Below are 6,788 nucleotides of genomic sequence, written 5' to 3' on the forward strand. Positions count from 1 at the left end.
GTATCTTACCATGCTATACATGACTGTAACTAGATATGACCTGTAACAATAAGCATACCTTACCACCAGGGGTGCACTTGCAGAAGACACTGCACACCTGTCCCACACAGGTATATAAAGGCAGGTCTCAGGCAAGTGTGGCATTCCAGAGCTGTGAAATAAAGGTGCAGGTCCTGAGTGACCTTGACTTCAAGATGTGCCTTGTGTAAGTCTGTACTGTGGGGTCAGGACTTTACAGTAATATAGCCAAGTTTGCTGATGATACAAAAATGGGTAGGAAAGCAAATTGTGAGGAGGACACAAAAAAATCTGCAAAGGGATATAAGCAGGTTAAGTGAGGCAAATGGAGTATAATGTGGGAAAATGTGAGATTATCCACTTTGGCAGAAAAAATAGAAAAGCAAATTACAATTTAAATGGAGAAAAATTGCAAATTGCTGCAGTACAGAGGTACCTGGGGGTCCTTGTGCATAAAACACAAAACGTTAGTATGCCGGTACAGCAAGTAATCAGGAAGGCAAACGGAATATTGGCCTTTATTGCAAAGGGGATGGCGTATAAAAGCAGAGAAGTCCTGCTACAACTGTACAGGGTATTGATGAGGCCACACCTGGAGTACTGCACGCAGTTTTGGTCTCCGTATTTAAAGAAGGATATACTTGCATTGGAGGCTGTTCAAAGAAGATTCACGAGGTTGATTCCGGAGATGAGGGGGTTGACTTATGAAGATAGGTTGAATAGGTTGGGCCTATACTCATTGGAGTTCAGAAGAATGAGAGGTGATCTTATCAAAACATGTAAGATAATGAGGGGGCTCGACAAGGTGGATCCAGAGAGAATATTTCCACTCATAGGTGAAACTAAAACGAGGGGACATGGTCTAGAATAAGGGGCCGCCCATTTCAACTGAGATGAGGAGGAATTTCTTTTCTCAGAGGTTTGTAAATCTGTGGAATTCTCTGCCCAGAGAGCTGTGGAGGCTGGGCCATTTAATATATTTAAGGCGGAGATAGACAGATGTTTGCGTGATAAGGAATAAAGGGTCATGGGGAGCTTATGTTCTTATGTTCTTATGAAGCCCTCATCCATGCCTTTGTTACCTCTAGACTTGACTATTCCAGTGACTCCTAGCTGGCCTCCCACATTCTACCCTATGTAAACTTGAGGTCATCCAAAACACGGCAGCCTGTGTACTAACTCGCGCCAAGTCCTGCTCACCCATCACCCCTGTGCTCGCTGACCTACATTGGCTCCCGGTTAGGCAACGCCTCGATTTCAAAATTCTCATCCTTGTTTACAAATCCTTCCATGGCCTCGCACCTCACTATCTCTGTAATCTCTTTCAGCCTCACAACCCCAGGAGATGCCTGCGTTGTTCAAATTCTGCCCTCTTGAGCATCCCCGATTATAATCGCTCAACCATCGGTGGCCGTGCCTTCTGTTGCCTAGGCACCAAGCTCTGGAACTCCCTCCCTAAACCTCTCCGCCTCTCTACCTCTCTTTCCTCCTTTAACACGCTCCTCAAAACCAACCTCTTTGATCATGCTTTTGGTCATCTGCTGTAATTTCTTCTTATGTAGCTTGGTGTCAAATTTATTTGTCTTGCCTTATAACGCTGCTCTGAAGCACCTTGTGATGTTTTACTACGTTAAAGGCCCTATATAAATAAAAGTTGTTGTATAGCATCTCCAGCCTGAACACTTTAAACCTTTGTGTGTTTCTGATTTCCCATTATAAATTCTGTGACTTTGTTGCGAATGCTTCCAGTATTCATACATATGCACCTCAGTCAGTTAACATAGAAACATATATAGAAAATAGGTGCAGGAGTGGGCCATTCGGCCCTTCGAGCCTGCACCACCATTCATTAAGATCATGGCTGATCATTCACCTCAGTATCCCTTTCCTGCTTTCTCTCCATACCCCTTGATCCCTTTAACTGTAAGGGCCATATCGAACTCCCTCTTGAATATATCCAATGATCTGGCCTCAGCAACTCTCTGCGGCAGGTTAACAACTCTCTGAGTGAAGAAGTTTCTCCTTGTCCTTCACAGCATTCCTTTTCTCATCTGCTCTATCTGTCATTAATTTCCTCTCTTTCTGGTCTGTTTTGCTTATCCATCCTTATTATCTGCTCTTTTCCATTTGGATTTGCTAGAAAAATACATGGTGCAGCTCCATATCAATCATTTCGTTCAAATCAATCAAATGGACCCAGATTACACTCAATTTTTGATCTGACTAAATATGGGCTAATGGGTGTTTTCAAATCACCCCTCGCATTTTTGAAGACTAGTTTCGCTCAGCTGGTGGCACTCTCGCCTCTGAGTCAGGTTGAAGTCCCACTCCGGACCTTGGGAACGTAATCTAGGCTGAGACTTCAGTGGATTACTGAGGGAGCATTGCATTGTCAGAGATGCCATCTTTTGGATTAGATGTTAAACCAATGCTCTATCCCCCAAGTCAAGTGAATGTGAAAGATCCTATGGCAATATTTGAAGAGCTGTGCCACTGTCCAACATTCCTCGCTCAACCGAAAACAGATTATCAGGCTAATTACATTTGGGATCTTACTGTGTAAAAATTGGCTCCCATGTTTTTCTATAAAACTGCAACGACACTTCAAAAATAAGCCGTTGGTTATAATGTGCTTTGGTTCACCTTGAGGACATGAAAAACATTACGGCTTGGATTTTGCGGTCAGCGGCAAACGAATAGCGCTCGCCGTTCATTACACTTACACTTGTGATTAGAAATCCAAAATGGCGCAGCGCACTCTACAGCGGATCTGCAACTTGTGTGAACAGAGCAAACAATGGTGTCTCTTTAACCAATCAGATTGAAGCATCCTTACTGAGCCACGCAGAGTGTAAACCCGGAAACATAAGTTAGAATATTGAATTCAATGCCAAATCATGTACTGAAAGTAGAATAAAGAGAGTGAAAGAAAGATGGGTTTAGGAGAGGGAGATAAAGGAGATAGAAAGAAAAAGTTTTTTTTTAAATTAAAATGTTTATTTTTTTTTAAATTTCCAACAATAAATAAAATCTGAAGGAATGAGAATCCACACCTGTGAGAGTTAATTTTCCGGTTCTTTGGCAGTAATTACGATTTTTCACTCCGTTAAAAATGGACAAGCTCTAACTTTTTCTGGTGAGTTAAAAAAAGAAAGACTTGCATTTGACTTGCACCCATCACAGGCACCCCACTCAGTAAAACCTGGCAGACACCCAGCAGAGGCCCTGTCAGGTACAGTATGTTTAAAACTGATTCTTGTGGGCTCAGGAGGAGCAGGAGTCCTCCCAAAGAAAGTCTGGCCCACTGCGACCTTAGGTGCTCCTGCCCACACACCCCCCCGCCATCTGCAAACCCTTTCTGACCCCCCCACCCCAGGAATTACATGGCAGGCTTTGCGTCGCCCAATCTTCATAGGCCCCAAAGCCTGCAAATTGTTTCTGGATGCCTGTTATATGCGAGCAGCTGTCCGTCTGGATGTTAATGAGACTTGGCCATTAAAATGTAGCAAGACCTCCCACTGCAAATGGAGCAGGAATTCCCACTACTGCTCCTGGGCTGGTTGCCCAGCAGCTTCCCGCTGGTGAGCTAAAACTCCCCCCTTGGCGCAGAGTTGGATATGGGCAGCAGAACTGTGAGGGAGCAGAAGATTACAGAGCGTGGAGGAGGACGAGAGGTCGGCCAGTAGAGCATTGGAATAGTCGGGTCTGGCAAGTGAGCAAGAGTCTCGGCAGCAGAGGGGTGGAGGCGGGTGATGTGACAGAGGCAAATTTGTTCTTTGCGATACGTGCAAGGAAACCACAAACCAGGTTAAAGAAGACCGGGTTTACGATGTTATTCCTGACAGTGAAGAGAGGAAATCACACCTCGACTGTTTTCCCTGCTTGAGCCACCGTTCAATACATTAGCCACGATTGCAATAGCTGTTCCTGTGCCCCATGTGTCAGTAGAAGTTACAAAATGGACACCTGGGTCTACAGATTGCTCAGAACAGCTTGCACAGCAGTGGTTCTGCTTCTGGGTCTGGAGAAGGAGGAGACTGCCTTCCGCGTTTAATTTTTCTGCACAGTTTCCTTGACTCTAATTTCATCAATTTCCCACAGAGCGACTGATTCCCCAGATTTTTTTTGTTTGAACTGTGATGAATTTTTTTGCCATTTGATATGAATATCACTCGCTTCTATATTCCCACCAACCTATCGGCTGCCCTGCTACCGACATCAGGAGCTTAAGACCTTTCCTGTATTTGTACAATGAGAACACCACCGCAGGTCGGGGCTATAGATAGAGCTGAAGCGCCGGGTCCTGGAACATCGTGGGTGAAGGTGCGGGAATGAGTGTACGGGGCCGAGAAGAGCCGAGGGCCCAGGGTCAGCACAGGCCAGCCCACACTGCGATATATGTGCACATTAGGTCTGTGCAGCAGAGCAGGTCTCCAGTCGTCCTGATTCAACCCTTGCCACTGGATAAAGGCCTAGCTCTGTCGAGCCCGTGTGGTGGCTGATGTTCAATGGTCACCACTCGTTAAAAAAATCCATGCACAGGCATCTTCCACCCCGTCAATTGGAGTTCAGGACTTGAACATCGGGTCCTTCGTTGAAACATCTGTGAACTCTTGTGGAAGCAAGTTATCCTCATTCGAGGAATAGCCTATGATGATGACTAGGAATTCTAGGGAAAAGCAGCTTATTGCAGGCTGCAGAGGGAAAAGATCCCAATCCCAATATTGTTCCATGATCGCTGGTAATTACTAACCACCGCACGCGTTATAAATAGTGTCAGCTCTTTACATGGCTCAGTAGAAGCACACTCGCCTCTGAGTCCGAAAGTTGAGGGCTCAAGCCCCACTCCAGGGACTTGAGCACATAAATCTTGGCTGACACTGCAAAGCAGTACTGAGGGAGTGCTTCACTGCCGGAGGAGCCGTCCTTCAGATGCGATATTAAACCGAGGCCCCGTCTGCCCTCTCAGGTGGGTGTAAAACATCCTATGACGCTGTTTTAGAGTAGAGCTAGGGTATTCTCCCCAGTGAGCTGGCTGGTAGTTATCCCTCAACCAACATCACTAATTCAAAAAGAGATAATCTGGTCATTTATTTCAGTGCTGTTTGTGGGACCTTGCAATTCACAAATTGGCTGTAGTGTTACCTACAATATAACAGTGACTATACTTCACAAGCACTTCATTGGCTATGGAGCACTTTGGAGTTTCATGAGATCATGAAAGGTGCGATATAAATGTAAGTTCTATCTTTCTAAATACATTGGGCTAGATTCTCGGCTTTGTTGCTGACTCTGTTTTCGTCCCGGACGATAATGGCGGCGGAAAGCATTTCCGGGCGAGCAGCCAGCTTCCAGCGCCCCGTGGGACATTCGGTGCCGAGTTTGCGGGGGCACGGAGCAGTAGCTCCCGGGAGAGGCGAGCCGGTGTGCTACACCCCTGGTTGCGACACCGTCTCGACATTTGTAACTTGCCCGAGTGGGGCTGCTTGTGAAAGCCGGTGGTTTCAGATGTAACGGCCGCAGCGAGGGAAGGAATGTCGACCTGAGATAAGTGTGATTGATTTTTTTTTATTTGTGCGATTCATGTGGATGTGGCGACAGGAAAGGATTGGGAATGTTTTTGGTGGGGTTTTGTTCCGATTTTATTTTTCACGGAAACCTCTCTTAGGGAGCTCCGAGGCCGGCTGTTTACCTCGGGATTTTCAGTTGCTCAGCCGGCCTAGCGCCCCGAGAGAGGTGTGGACCGCCTCCCTTAGCGCTCCGCCCCACACTCAGGGCCCGGCTGGTGATATTTGCAGCTGGAGACGCAAACCATTTCCCGGCGCAAAACTTACCGCTCCGCCCGGGTTAATGCCGCAACAGAGGCATGACCAAATTTCCAACCCAGTCTCTTCTTTTCATTGGTGTTTCTGTGATTTGTCTGTCTTCAGGCTGTCTTGTTTCAGTAATTAGTCTGTAGAGATAGAGTGAGCAGCAATCAGCATAAAACAGCTACAGGGCACTGACAGCAATAGTCACCTGTGACTGTGCTCAAAGAATACTCAAACAGTAACACAGCTGACATTTTACACCCTCCCTCGCTACACCCTGCATCAGTCCGGGGGATCGCTGCATGGGAGGGGTTAAAATTGGCCGAGTCTGCTTACTGTCCCAAGGCTGCCTCAGTCCCACCGACAACATTTTACCTTCGCTGACTCTGAAGTTGGCCCGGGCTCCCCCTGCAATATTTAAGTATTAAAGTCATGGCCCGTTGATGTAATCGGCGCCGCGATGTGATTGTAACGGCGACTCGGAGGGAGGTCCGCGTGGTGTCAAATCCGATACAGAGACCGAGCGGGATGCAGGAGAGCAGCCGGGAGAGGGCAAGGTAAGTCAACTTTTTATTCTTCAGGTGATTCTTTGAGGACCAGGAGGAGAGGGTTCGCTAACTCTGGTTGGACGTATTCCTGGAGATTTCATCACATGACCTCCCTTCTCTAACCGCTCCACCTGCTCAAATAGTCTCTTTTCCCAGCTCCAATATTTTCATAACTAATAATAAAAGAAAAATGTTGTGCATCTGTGGCATTCGCTGCCTCAGAGAGCTGTGGAAGCTGGGACATTGAATACATTTAAGACAGAAATAGACAGTTTCTTAAATGATAAGGGGATAAGGGATTATGGGGAGCGGGCAGGGAAGTGGAACTGAGTCCATGATCGGATCAGCCATGATCTTATTGAGTGGCGGAGCAGGCTCGAGGGGCCGTAAGGCCTGCTCCTGCTCCTAGTTC

The sequence above is a fragment of the Pristiophorus japonicus genome, chromosome 14 (genome assembly GCF_044704955.1).
Source record: "Pristiophorus japonicus isolate sPriJap1 chromosome 14, sPriJap1.hap1, whole genome shotgun sequence".
Lineage (NCBI taxonomy): Eukaryota > Metazoa > Chordata > Chondrichthyes > Pristiophoridae > Pristiophorus > Pristiophorus japonicus.